Here is a 14356-nt window from a genome sequence, read left to right as displayed (position 1 = left end):
CTTAATCAAATATATTTTCAATATTATTCAAATATTACTGAAATATTAAATACAAAACAGGTGCCTGGAATGCGATGTTAGAGTGGTGACAGACTCGACAGAGAACATGCTGAGAACGGAGGATATGTACCTTGTGTAGGCAGAAGGGATTTGTTTAGTTGGGTGCTTAATAACTAGTTTAATTTGTTTAGCACAATATTATGGGCTAAAGGGCCTGTTCTTGAACTGTACTGTTCTATGTTCTATGTTCTAACACTCCTAAGTTGATAAGTCCACACGAGTGCAACTGTTTACGAAATGTAACATCATTCTATAGTTCGACAAGGATTTACCAATCAATATCTTCTTGTTATATCTGGACAGTCCTGTAGTGCATTTTCCTTCAACACTGCTCAATAGTTTTCACTTACCTCCATAGCACCATTTAACTCTCGTTAAGATGACAACAGAATGGTGTGGCCATTGCCATTCTGTTTCATAAAGGTCTCAAACAGAAATAAATTACATTAAAGCCCTGATCTGTGGTTAGTTTCTCCAGTACACTTGAAGCTCCGTTGTAGCATTAGATCCAACGTGTTTCATTTTGGCCAATTTCAAGCAACTATTGATGAGGTTGCTTGATACCAACCTCTTTTTCACATTAGTCAACTTGTACCCTTTGGAAAAGTCTCATTGGCCACTTTGTTGGCTTCACTTTACAATCTTGACCAATGGTGCCCTCATCCGTGTACCATTTCACTGTCTTTATCTAATTCCAGCCAGTGAAGCAAACGTTTGTCTGCTGTAACCCTGCTCATGGTCCCAGGATGTTCAGAGTGACACTCCTCCTGAATCTGTCTCCCCAGTACAGCTGGGTTGATAACTCCCAGTCGCCATTTGATGCATCCCTGTATTGTTGATAACTCTGATGATACTAGTCCAGTCATACACTTCACCTGGCCACTGGTCAAACAATGGAGGTCACAAAGTGAGTCTAACTTAGTTTTTGCTTTGAGCAAAGTGCAAACGTATGATGGAGTGGCATGATGACCTATGACATTCACATACTTCATACGTATAAACATAATGAAATTATGTAAATAAAGAATATTTAATCAAAGAATATATTTACAATATTATTTAAATATTACTGAAATATTAAACGCACAACATGTTACACACTTGAAACCATATAGCATCTAGATTACACTAGTAACAAGGATGTAATCTACAGCTCCAGCATCTAGACACTTTTTAAAAACCTAGAAAATAATTAAACTGATTCAACCCAAGGACAGATGTAGCACAATCAGGAAAAGATGATTACCTGCAGAAAGATGACAAGCTAAATGTTGATCTAGTGATTATCATAATTTTAGCCCATTAGGTTTAAGAACTCAGTTTGAAGCTTGGTGTATAAAAGAAGTTTATTGCCCGTCTGTAATATCACTTTGCAGTTGGCAACCTCACTGACAGCTGAACATTATCCATGGTTTAATCACAAGGGCATTCAGTTTTGCTTTTTCCAAAATGAAATCCTGTGCTGTTGCCTTACCTAAATAGCTTCGAGTTCTGTCTGCTGCCCTACTATCATCAAATGAGGCTGGTGAGAGATATTTTTAACTTGTCTCTGGGAATCTGCCTTGAAGATTTGGGAAGGGGAGGTCAGTATGGAGACCAGGGCTCAATAGTTTCTTTTAGGACTTATTTATCTATCGCTTCCACTTTGCAAATCCCTCCCCCAATGAGGGAGAGTATGCCATGAGTATTGTGGGAATCAGATTTCTGTGTCTGTTCCTTGCTTTGCCTTGTATTTTTGAATGAACTGTGTGCATTAACCAGACTTGGCCTCCCTATCATTTGCTCTCCTTCTTGTAGTAGTGACTGATTTTCTCTTGCCTGCCCAGCCACGGCTTAACAAAATTGAATTCACTTTTCCCCGCTCTCCCTTCAGAACTCTCTTAATCTCTTTAGTCATCTTCCTGGAGTGACAGTATTGTCATCGCCACCTCCGCCTTTTTGATGCCTTTTGTACGCTGCCAGACAAAATTTGTAATTGTGCACAGAAGCTTAATTCCTAGTTTGAGAAGCAGAGTGTGTATACTTTTACAAGAAAATGCTCTGATCCTGTCAACCTTTCTTGCATGAAAACCTTATTTTTAATCAAATGACTCTCCACTTTGCCGACGTGAAGTTCCCTGCGGTCTGGTGTTCAGCTGCAAGGATGTGACATGAGCAGCTCAGGTCACAACACTAGCTTTTCCATACGCCCCATCTGGAGCGCTGAACGTAAACGATGAGTGTCAATGTTTGGTGACACTGTAACAAGAGTCGCGACAAGCTGCCAGAAAGAAGGCAGATGGTTAAAAGGGGATGCAAAAAGGGTGAGTGATCAGGCAGAGAAATGACAGAAGCATTAAAATATAGAAAGGCAAGTAAAGATTAATGAATTATGGAAATCTGCATTAGAAGTTAAAAGGTGTCAGCTGTGGGCCAGTGAGACCTTTTGCCCCTGAAGCAAAGAGCTATAGAAATCACACTGAGGACTTGAACAAAGAGGATGGCCCAGTGGCACGATGGAGATGGATGGCGTGGCCCCTCAATGATGGCTGCTGCCTTGCTGAGGTGTCACCTTTTCAAGACGTCCTTGATCGTGGGGAGGCTAGTGCCTGTGATGCAGCTGGCTGAGTTTACAACTCTCTGCAGCTTTTTCCAATCCTGTGCATTGGTGCCTCCTCACCAGATGGTGATGCCACTGTTTTACCTTGTCGTACCTCAATGCCCTGTGTAACGGTCTGATCTGTATGAACAGTACGCAAGACAGGCTTTTCACTGTATCTCAGTACCCATGACAAAATAAAAGCAATTCAGTTCCAGTTCCAATTTTCCATTGGACCGGGTAAGTTTAAAAGGAGTGTAGGAACTGGGATCCAGTGAAAGTAGATGGAGGGCAGTTGACATCGCCTATGAATCAGACACTAGACCAATGGGACTCCGACCGGCTCTATAGAAGAAGGCGGGGGGGCCAGAGATTTCCAGGTGGGGACATTGCATTTCTTCAAGGAAGCCTTGAGCATATTTTTGAAACTTTTTTTTTCTCCATCCGCCTAGTAATCTCCTCACAAACAAAGCCCATCCTGGCTTCTTTCCAGCGCTGACGAAGGATCTTGCCTAAAATGTCAATTGTTTATTCCCTTCCATAGATGCTACCTGAACTGCTGAGTTCCTCCAGCATTTTGTGTGTGTTGCCTGGATTCCCAGCACCTACAGATTTTCCCTAGTTTGTGACAATACTCCAAGTGTGGTCTAACTAAGGTTTTATAGAGCTGCAATATTACCTCAAGGCTCTTGAACTCAATACCCTGACTAATGATGTTCTAGCATATTAGCTTGTTTACTTTGTCCTCAAAAACCTCTAGGTCCCTTTCAGTGATGAATACTGAAGTAAAATATTCATTAAGAACCTCCCCTACCTCCTCCAACTCCTGGCACATATTTCCTCTCCTATCCCTGATCAGCCCTACCCTCACTCAAGTCATTCCCCTGTTCTTCACATACATGTGGAATGCCTTATGGTTTTCCTTAACCCTAGTCACCAAGGCCTTCTCATGACCCTTTCTAACCCTCATAAGTTCATTCTTAAGTTCCTTCCGGGCTATCCTGTAATTCTGAAGAGCCCTATATAATCTTGCTTTCTAAACCTCTTTTGTTTCTCGAAAGAATGCTTCATTCTTCCTCTTGTCTAAATTTTCCACCTCTCTTGTCATGGTTCCTTCACCCTACCATTCTTTCCCTGCCTCTAAAGGAGAAACTTATCCAGAACGCCATGCAGGAGCTCCTTAAACTATCTCCACATTTCCATTGTGAATTTCGCAGATACATGCTCTCAAGTTCCTGCCTACTAGCATCATAATTCGCCCTCCCCCAATTAAATACTTAACTATAATGTTTGCTACTGTCCATGTCCAAGCTATAGTAAAGGTCAGAGAGTTGTGGTCACTGTCTCTGAAATGCTGTCCCACTGAGAGATCTGTCACCTGACCTGGTTCATTGCCTAGTACTAGATCCAGCATGGCCTCTCCTTTAGTCGGCCTGTCTACATACTCCCTGGATACACCTAACAAATTCCACCTCAACTAAATCTCATGCACTGAAGAGGGGCAAATCAATATTATGGAAATAGAAGTCACCCATGGCATCAACCTTATTATTTTTGAACCTTTCCAAAATCTGCCTCTCAATATGAGGCACAGCGACTCTGTTGCTATAGAATACTCCAAATAGAGTGATTGCTCAGTTCTTGTTTCTTACTTTCACCTACACGATCCAGTAGATGATCCTTCGAAGACGTCCTTCCTTTCTGCAGATGTGGTACTATCCCTGATTAGCAATGCCACTCTTTCTGTCCTTTTTAAAACAGCTAGACCCCAGAACATCCAGCAACCATTCCTGCCTTTGTGACAGCCAAGTCTCTGTATTGGCCACAATACTGTAGTTCCATGTACTGACTCATGCTCTGTGTTCATCACTTGTATTCCCGTACTTCTTACAATAAAATAGGTGCAATTCAATCCATCTGACTGACTGAAATTAAGCCCTTCCACTGCCTGTCCTTCTTCACAGTCTGTCTATGTGCTATGACAGTCTTACACCAACTGCCTCATCTTCTGCCCTCTCTGGTTCCCATTATCCTGCCAATCTAGTTTAAGCTCTCCCCAGCACCTCTCGCAACCTGCCCACAATGATATTGGTCCCCTCGTATTCAGGGTGTAACACATCCCTTTTGTTTGAGTCATGTCTTCCCCCGCAATGATTCACAAATCTGAAACCCTGCCCCAACACAAATTCTTCAGTCTCACATTCATCTGCCAAATCATCCTATTCCTACCCTCAGCCAGCATTCGAGAGATTATCCCCCTTGAGGTACTGCTTTTCAGCTTCTTACCTAGCTCCCTATACTCTTTCCTCAGGACCTTGTCCCTTTTCCTACCTACCTACATTATTGGTACCAATATGTGCTAACACTTCTGGCTGCTCACCCTCTCCCTATGGACCCAGTCTGAGATGTCCCTGACTGTACCACCTGAGGGCAGCATACCATCCAAGAGGCTCTTTCACATCCACAAACTCTCCTCTGTTTTCCTAACTATTGAATCCCCTATCACCGCCATTCTTCTCTTCTGCTCTGAGTTACAGAGCCAGATTCAATGCCAGAAACCTAGGCGCTGTGGGTTTCCCCTGGTAGGTTATACCCCTTACAGTATCTAAAGTGGAATTCTTGTTATTGAGGGGGACGGCCACAGGGCTACTCTGCACCATCTGCCTATTCTATTTCCCTCTCCTGTCAGTCACCTAGCTACTTGCCTCCTGCAACTAAGGTGAGACTAGGTTCTATAGTGTGAGACTAAGTCCTGTAATTCAAACCTATCAGTCTGGATACTAGGTATCACCTAATACACAAAATCACAACATCTCATAGCACAAGAGGAAACCATTAGGCATATTTTATCAGAGCTGTCAAGAAGTGCCCATATATCCAGTCTGATATTCTTTGTCTGTTGCAAATGAAAACCTTCTTTATTAATAATTAGTGATATTCAGTTGATTCTGTCTGATCATCAGAATCAGAATCACTTTATTGCCAGAATGTGAAACATACCAGAATCTTGAATCGGCTTCCATCACCTTCTCAGTTAGTATATTCAGGTTCACTGTGAGGCATTGCATAAGCATTGCTTGTTGCATCCCACTCAGTCCCCTTGCCAGTTATTACATACAAAATGCACCAAAAACAATTACAAATACTGCTCAATAGCAGCTCTACTTCATTAGGAGTTTGAGGAGATTCAGTACAAATTCCTATAGATGTACTGCGGAGAGTTTTCTGACTGTTTGCATTGCTGCCCGGTGTGAAGGCTTCAATGCCCAGGATTGAAAAGGATGCAGAGGGCTGTAGACTCAGGCAGCATCACAGGAACAACCCTTTTCATCATCAAGGACAACTTCAAGACGCCGTTCCTCAGGAAGCGGCATCCAGCACTAAGAGCTCACCATCCGAGACATGTTCTCTTCTTGCTACTACCGTTGGGGAGGAGGTACAGGATATTGAGATGTATGAATGTGCAGGGAGGGTAGAAGCTTATCGGGCCCAATCTGGGGCAGCTCACTCACCTTTGGTCCCCACCAGACACACAGCTGTGGCTCCAAGTAGCTGTTTGCATGCAACAGTGGCCACACTACCGCACACTGCCTCACAGGCAGGCTAAACCAGATGAGGGTAGCCAGCCTCATGCTCCGGTGAGATAGGGACATGCCTGTCCCAGCATGTAAAGTCAGCTCTGGCGGACCGGGCGGATGAGATCTACAGTGACATTCAACTGGAAGGTGGCGCTGCAAAGTTCTGTGCAGAGCGAAGGGCATAACAAGGCACAGAAGAAATCATGGCCACCCATTGCAACCAAGTAAAACCACAGATGTGGTGGCTGTTTCCACCACTGGACTCGGACCTCTGCAGTCAAGAGAGTGCAAAAGCTTTTCCACTTTAAAAACTCTCCCATACAGGTTTCCTGTTGTTGTCAGATATAGCCGACAGCCACCACTACAGGAGACTGAAAATTCACTATTCAGGAACACATGAGCAGGAGTCGGTCATCAGGTCCAATGAGTCTGCTCTGCCTTTCAATAACATCATGGCTGATCTGGCTGTGGACTCAGCTCCACCTGCCTGCCTTTTCCCCATAACCCTGAATTTCCCTGCTATGCAAAAATCTATCCAGCTGTGTCTTAGATATATTTATTGAGGTAGCTTCTATTACTGTTCTGGGCAGAAAGTTCGATAGATTCAATGCTCCCTGAGAAAAGCAGTTTCTTCTCATTTCCATCCTAAATCTGTTCCCCCAAATCTCGAGGCTAAGCCCCTTAGTTCTAGTTTCACTTACCAGTAGAAACAACTTTCCTACTTTTATCCTATCTATCCATTTCATAATTTTATATGTTTCTATAGGATACCCTCTCATTGTTCTGAATTCCAGCAAATAAATTCCCAGGTAACTCAGTCTCTCCTCATAGATGAACCTACTCATCTCCTGAATCTCCTGGTGAACCTCCTCTGCACCACCTCCAAAGGCAGTATATCTTTCTTCAAGTAAGGAGTCAAGAAACACATGCAGTAGTCCAGGAGCAGCCTTGTATAGTCAACTTCCCTTCTCTTCAATTCAATCCCTCCAACAATGAAGGCCAGCATTGTTGCATCTGCAAACCAACTTTATGTGATTCATGCCCAAACACACCCAAGTCATTCTGTACAACATGCTCCAATCTTTCACCATTTAAATAATCTGATCTTCTAACTTTCCTTCCAAACTTGATGACAATGCATTTACCAACATTGTATTTTATCTGCCAGACTCTTACCCACTCACTGGAACTTCTGTATCCTCTGCAGCCTCCCCCTACCCTCTGCACAATTTGATTTTCCACTCAATTTACTGTCATCAACAGGCCTAGATACGGTACAATGGTCCCCTCTTCCTAATCATTAATGTCTGGTATATCATGGGTAGTTGCAGATCCAGACCTGATCCCTGAGGGACTTTGCTTGCCCCTGACAGCCAACCAGAGAATCAGAATCAGGTTTATTTATCACTGGTATATGCCAGGAAATGTGTTAACGGTACAATGAAATGCATGATAAATAAGTATAGATAAAGAAGTCTATGTGTGTCTATTAAAGAGTTAAGTTAAAATAAGCAGTGCAAAAAAAACAGAAATTAAAAGTAGTGAGGAAGTATTCTTGGGTTCAATGTCCATTTAGAAATCAGGTGACAGAGGGGAAGAAGCTGTTCCTGAATTATTGAGAAGCCTTTAGGCTTCTGTACCTCCTTCCCGACAGTAACAGTGTGAAGAGGGAACGTCCTAGGTGGTGGAGATCCTTAATGATGGACACCACCTTCCTAAGGCACTACTCTTTGAGGGTGTCTTCGATACTATGGAGGCTGGTATCTATGATGAAGCTGATTAATTTTACAAGTTTCTGCACCTTATTTTGATCTTATGCAGTAGCTCACCCCACCAACCATACCAAATACAAATTTATCCTGAATCTTTGCCTTCTAATAATTAACTAGCCCTCTCTCTAGGTTATAAATTATCTCCAACTCCTTGCATTCTTATGGATAAATCTTCGATGAGGCACCTTATCAAATGTCTTCTGGAAATCCAAGTATACAATATCCACCATTCCCCTCTATTCAATGCATGCATTATATCCTCAAAGAATTCCAGTAAGCTTGTCAAACAGGACCTGCCCTTCCTGAATCTATGCTACGTGTGCCTGATGGAATCACTTGTAACCAGATGTCTCACTATTTCTTCATTAACGATAGATTAAGCTAACCAGCCCATGGTTATCTGCCTTTTGCCTACTTCCTTTTTTAAACAGTGGCAGCTTCTTCTCCTCTGCACTCACATCTATGATGCTGAAGTGCTTTGAGAGGCTGATCATGGCTAGAATGAACTCCTGCCTCAGCAAGGACTTGGACCCATTGCAATTTGCCTGTCACCACAATAGATCTATGGCAGATGCAACCACAATGGCTCTTCACATGGCCTTAGGTCACCTGGACAATACAAACACCTATGTGAGGATGCTGTTCGTTGACTATAGCTCCGTGTTTAACACCATCATTTTCACAGTCCTGATCAATAAGCTACAGAACCTGGGCCTCTGTACCTCCCTCTGCAACAGGATTCTCAGCTTCCTGACTGGAAGACCACAGTCTGTGCGGGTTGGTGGTAATACCTCCTCCTCACTGGGAAACAACACTGACACACCTCAGGGGTGTGTGCTTAGCCCAATGTTCTACTGCTTCTATATCCATGACTGTGTGGCTAGGCATAGCTTAAATGCTATCTATAAATTTGATGCTGATGATACAACCATTGTTGGTAGAATCTCAGTTGGAGATGAGGGGGCGTACAGGAGTAAGATTTATCAGGTAATTGAGCAACAACCTTGCACTCAACGTCGGTAAAAGCAAAGAGCTAGTTGTGGATTTCAGAAAGAGTAAGATGAGGGAACACAAACCAATCCTCACAGAGGGATCAGAAGTGGAGAGAGTGAGCAGTTTCAAGTTCCTGGGTGTCACTCTCTCTGAGGACCTAGCCTGGTCCCAACATATTGATGTAGCTATAAAGAAGATAAGACAGTGGCTATATTTTACTAGGAGTCTGAAGAGGTTTGGTATGAAGCCTAAGCCACTCGAAAACGTATACAGATATACCGTAGAGAGCATTCTGACAGGCTGCATCACTGTCTAGTATGGGGGGGGGGTGCTACTGCACAGGATCAAAAGAAGCTGCAGAAAGTTGTAAAATCAGTCAGCTCCATTGGATCCAGGACATCTTCAAGGAGAGATCCCTCAGAAGTGCAGCGTCCATTATTAAGGACCACATCACTCAGGACATGCCCTGTTCTCAATGTGACTGCCAGGGAGGAGGTACAGAAACCTAAAGGCACACACTCAGTGATTCAGGAACAGCTTTTTCCCCTCTGCCATCCCATTCCTAAATGGACATGGAACTCATGAATCCTACCTCACACTTTTTAAATATTATTTCTGTTTTGCACTATTTTAACCTAACCATTTAATATACATATATGTACTTATTTTTTCTTTCTATGTGATCATGTATTCCATTGAACTGCTGCCGCTAAGTTAAATTTCACAACACATGCCAATGATACTAAACCTGATTCTGATTTCACTGCCATCAGATTTCTGAACGGTTCATGAATCCACGATTACTACATTGTTATTCCTTTTTTATTTTTGTAACTTATAGCGATATTATATCTTTGCATGGTACAACTGCCACAAAACAACCCATTTTACATCACATCAGTTGGTGATAGTAAACCTGATTCTGGTTCTGAAACATAATTGGTACATTGGGTACAATTGGGCTCAAATTCCCAAACAACCATCACTGTCCTGCACCTGGTTTAAATGGTATTCCCAATGAGTGAGTCTGCTCACGAAGCACTGGAAGCCAGTAAGTCACCAGGGCAATACTACTAAGCTCATGTGTACAAACAAAGACTTTAAGTAGGGTTACACAATGGGGAACAAGTCCAAAATCCCAACTTTACATCCATTCCTCAGTCACCCTAACTGAACCCCTTCCTTGTCCACGTGTTTCACTCCTCACTTGAATCTTGCCCTTTGTGAAGAACATCAGAACATTAGGTGACGAGGTTCTGCAGATGCTGGAAATCTTCAGCAACACACATAAAATGCTGGAGGAACTCAGCAGGTCAGGCAACATTTATGGAAGGAAATAAACAGTCTAATTTTTGGGCTGAGACCCTTCATCATGACCCAAGTGAATGAATTATTCTAATGTAGGGTCTCTTTCCAAGACGTCAACTATTCATTTCTATCTGTAGATTCTGCCAGGCCTTCTGAGTTCCTTCAGTGTTCTGTGGTGGTATTAGGAGGTTCAATTTCAATAAGGTATTACCTGTTGCATTATTTTCAAGCCTAAACTCAGTGTGGCTGGATTTGGTTCCAATGAGATGAAAGGTTTTCTATGACAGGGTTCCTGAAATACCTGGAAAGGAATGATAGGCTTGTTAGGGTTCAGCACGAGGCCACTGAACCCAGCGAGTCCATACCAGCTCCTTGCAGAGCAACAAAGCAAGTTGCAATCATGCAATGCATTCAAAATAGTGTTTCTTCAAAAAGGGATTAACAAGCAAATGAGGGCACTGTTGGCAGAGCTGTTACCTTTCAGACCCATGTTCAGCCATGACCTCTGGTGCTGTCTGTATGGAGTCTTCATGTTCTTCCTTCAAATACTTGGGTTACTCCAGGTGCTTCAGATTTCTCCCTCATTCCAAAAGCATGCAGATCAGTAGGTTAATTGACCAGTGTAAATTGTCCCTGGCTGGCTGGTGGCGCAGTGACATCAGCGCCAGACTCCGGAGCAAAAGTTCCCGAGTTCAAATCGAGTCAGGCCGCTCCCAGGCACTCTTTCCATCCGTGTCGGGTTGAGTGTCAAGCTTGCAACTTGGCCTCGTTAAAAAAAAACTGTGCTGTGGGAAGGACGTGGGGGACCACTCACAGAATCTTTCCTCCAAGACAACCACTTGAAAAAAAAAGTGGTCACAGAGGCTCTAGCAGAGTATGGCGCACAAAAATAAAATTGTCCCTCGTGTGTGAGTAAGTGACAGAATTTGTGTGAACGGGAATGGGGGGAGTGGAATAACAGAGGATTAACGTAGAATTAGTGTCAGAGCAGCCTGTTAATATTCAGTATCTTTCTGCAACTCTGAAATGTGACAACAGGGCAGAGGAACAAAAAGGCACCAAGATTGATTTCATGATATCCCAGAGAACTGGTATCAGAGCGTGGCAATTTTTTTTGTGAGATAGCTCCAACAGATCCACTTATTTCATTACCAAGTGGAGAGGAACATAGTTTCTTTCCCGGGGGAGATCTAGAGCTAAAATGCATCTCAAATAGATGGCATTGGATTGGAGTAATGACAATCTGGGACACTTTCGGTGTCAGAATACCAGTGCTACAGTGGAGTTGGAGAACTTGCAGAGACAGGGCGAAGCAAAGTTACAAAGAAGTTTAAAAGCAAGGAAAATCTGAACATGATGTATGTGTTAGCAAGCACAGGAGAGATTGGGGCAACATTGGTCTTTCTTGAGGATACATGCTGGCAACACCTTGCTCTCTGACAAGTACTTAATTCGTTCATGAAGCACCTTCAATTACTCCAAAAGACTGAGGTTTGGTAAAATACTGAAAGGCTTTTATTCGCTGTACAATACGACCTCCACAGTGAGTGTCTGCCCCCGGACTGAGGGGGAGGGGCAAGACGAACACCTTTATACAGGACTCTGTGGGAGGAGCCACAGGGGCAGTCAGCAGAGGGGTGTGTCCAGACAGGTAACCGAGTTACAACATATATACATGGTTTACCACAGTTCAGCAACACCTCATGGGGTGCAACATTTAATTTATCCAATATAGTCAATCCAGACAAATACACCAGAAAGCTGAGTATGAAAATTTTGATACAAAGAACTACAAAATATCAAGATCATTCAGCAGGTCAGGCAGCTTTTGTAGAGGGAATTGTCATCAGCTTGAAAGTATAAAGTTAGCTTCTTTCTGCACAGCTGACACCTATCTGATGAGTATCTCCATTGTCTCCTGCTTTACGTTCTAGCTGTTTTCAGTATGATGGACGTAGTTAGCATGTAGGTTGAATGAATGTATCACGAGCTGCAGTTCCAAAACTCTTCCTCCTGTTGGTCGTTTCTCAGCTGCCCAGAGACAGGTCATAAAGTAATGCCTGGCATGGATATGCTAAGTACTGTGAAATGCTGGGTCCTTACTGCAATGTATTGTGTAGAACAACAAGCTCACATGAGCATCAGGCAAACACGTCTTAACCGTGGCTGTTGATGCAGTGAAGACATGTTTGCTTGATGCTGTCATGAGCTTGGGTATAGCTGAGGCATGTTCCCAGGCTAACCAGATGCCACAGTATCAACTCACAAACTACACACCAATACACACATACCACACCCGTTCCTCTTCAAAAGAAATAAAGTCCTGTGGAGCAGAGTGAAATAATTACATTTACAACTTACACTCACTAAAATGTCAACACATTAAATATGTGCTGTTATATTGACATTGATTTTTAAGTGTTTCATATTTTAACCATAGTTGTAGAAACACAAAGGTAAAGCATAGAAGCAGGCCATTCAGCTCAGTGACTTCCTGCTGGCCATCAGCCACCTCTTTACACTAATTGTGGATAGAAAGAAGGATACTTTGTTGATCCCAAAGGAAATTGCAGTGTCACAGTAGCATTACAAGTGCACAGATATAAATATTAGAAGAGAAATAGAAAGGATAAAAAATAAGTTACCACAAACAGCCTAACAGAAGGGAGTCATCACTTTCCCGGCTGTAGGCTGACTCATTATAGAGCCTAATGGCCGAGGGTAAGAATGACCTCATGTAGTACTCTTTGGAGCAGCGCGGTTGTCTTAGTCTATTACTAAAAGACTAGTCCTCTGTTCAGCCAAGGTGGCATGCAGAGGGTGAGAAACATTGTCCAGAATTGCCAGGATTTTCCACAGGATCCTTTGTTCTACCACAGGCTCCAGTGTGTCTGGTTTGACTCCTATAACAGAGCCAGCCTTTCTAATCAGTTTACTGAGCCTGTTGGCATCACCTGTGTTGATGCCATTGCCCAGCACAACATCACATAGACGATTGTACTGGTGACAACAGACTGGTAGAACGTGTGAAGGAGAAGCCTGCATACTCCAAAGGACCTCAATCTCCTCAATCTACTCTGGCCTTCTTACACACAGGCTGTGTGTTGGTGCTTCACTCAAGTCTGTCATCCAGGTGCAGCCCCAGGTACTTTTAGGTCCTCACCACATCCACATCCTCACCATCAGTAGTAACAGGGAGCAGTGCAGACTTAGTCTTCCTAAAGTCCATCACCATCTCCTTTGTCTTACTACTTTTGAGCTGCAGATGATTCAGCTTGCATCATTTGACAAGTCCTGCATCAGGGCTCTGTATTCATCCTCCTGTCCTCCCTTTATACATCCAACGATTGCTGAGTCTTTAAAGAATTTCTGCAGGTGACATGACTCAGTGTTGTGTCTAAAATCCGAGGTATACAGGGTAAACAGGAAGGGACTACTCTAAACTATTCTGTTTTCTAAACGTTCTCATAAATTGCTTCCAGATTCTACCATGCCAGGGACAACAGTCAGACGGCACAGTAACATAACGGTTAGCATTACACTGTTACAGCACAAGTGACCCAGGTTCAATTCCTGCTACTGTCTGTCAGGTGTATGTACATTCTCCCTGTAATAGTGGGGATTTCCTCCAGGTGCTCTGGTTTCCCCCCACAGTCCAAAGATTATATAGTTAGGAGGTTAATTAGCACATAAGACCATAAGACTCAGGAACAGAATTAGGCTACTTGGCCCATCAAGCCTGCTCTGCCATTTCTTCAAGGCTGATCCATTCCCCTCGCAACCATCATCAATTCCGTCATTGACATATATTGTAAACAGAATCGATCCCAACACAGACCCCTGTGGAACACCTTTAGTCACCAGCAGCCGATCAGAAAAGGCTCCATTTATTCCCACTCTTTACCTCCTGCCAATCAGCCAATGCTCTATCCATGTTGGTATCTTTCTTATAATATGTTGGGATCTTTTCTTGTTAAGCAGCCTTTTATCAAAGGCCTTCTGAAAACCTAAGTACACAATATCTACTGTTTCTCCTTTGTCTGTCCTGCTTGTTATTTCCTGAAAGA

Source organism: Mobula birostris, chromosome 11 (assembly GCF_030028105.1).
Source record: "Mobula birostris isolate sMobBir1 chromosome 11, sMobBir1.hap1, whole genome shotgun sequence".
In the NCBI taxonomy this organism is placed as follows: Eukaryota; Metazoa; Chordata; class Chondrichthyes; order Myliobatiformes; family Myliobatidae; genus Mobula; species Mobula birostris.
The sequence above is the reverse complement of the archived record's forward strand: the minus strand, read 5'-3'. Positions refer to the sequence as shown.